Genomic DNA, 403 nt, shown 5'->3' with positions numbered 1-403 from the left:
CTCCCTTTTTCAGCTGAATGCATTCAGGTGTCTTAGCAATACCAGCGTAATCATAATTCAAAGAAAACAAATGAAAAAGATCAGGCTATTTGCATTTCATGGAAAATAGCTTAAAATCAAAATAAATTTCATATCAACTTGGGCTAATTTTGTTATTACTCTGACGGCCGTCGACCTGATTACTGTTCTTTTGGAAAACAAGTAAAGATTCGTTGTGCTGAGCATCATGCTTATAGGAAAAATTAAATTGATATAAGGAGAGGCTATATGACGTTGATAATGATTAGGTTATTTTTGGTTAGCTATCGGAATGCAGTGATTGTATATACCATATATATTTTTTTTAACTAGTGGGTAGTTTATATTTAAACAAATGATATTCCATTCTGAGGAAAAAAACGTA

General features: G+C 31.5%; 1 protein-coding gene across 2 annotated transcripts in view; it reads left to right on the top strand.

Moving 5' to 3' along the window:
- The window catches only part of LOC119585048 (estradiol 17-beta-dehydrogenase 8-like), a 6,607-nt gene that overhangs the window by 605 nt on the left and 5,599 nt on the right, over positions 1-403 (top strand). The window lies entirely within an intron of this gene.

Source organism: Penaeus monodon, chromosome 19 (genome assembly GCF_015228065.2).
Source record: "Penaeus monodon isolate SGIC_2016 chromosome 19, NSTDA_Pmon_1, whole genome shotgun sequence".
In the NCBI taxonomy this organism is placed as follows: Eukaryota; Metazoa; Arthropoda; class Malacostraca; order Decapoda; family Penaeidae; genus Penaeus; species Penaeus monodon.
This window is presented reverse-complemented; position numbering and strand designations above follow the sequence as displayed.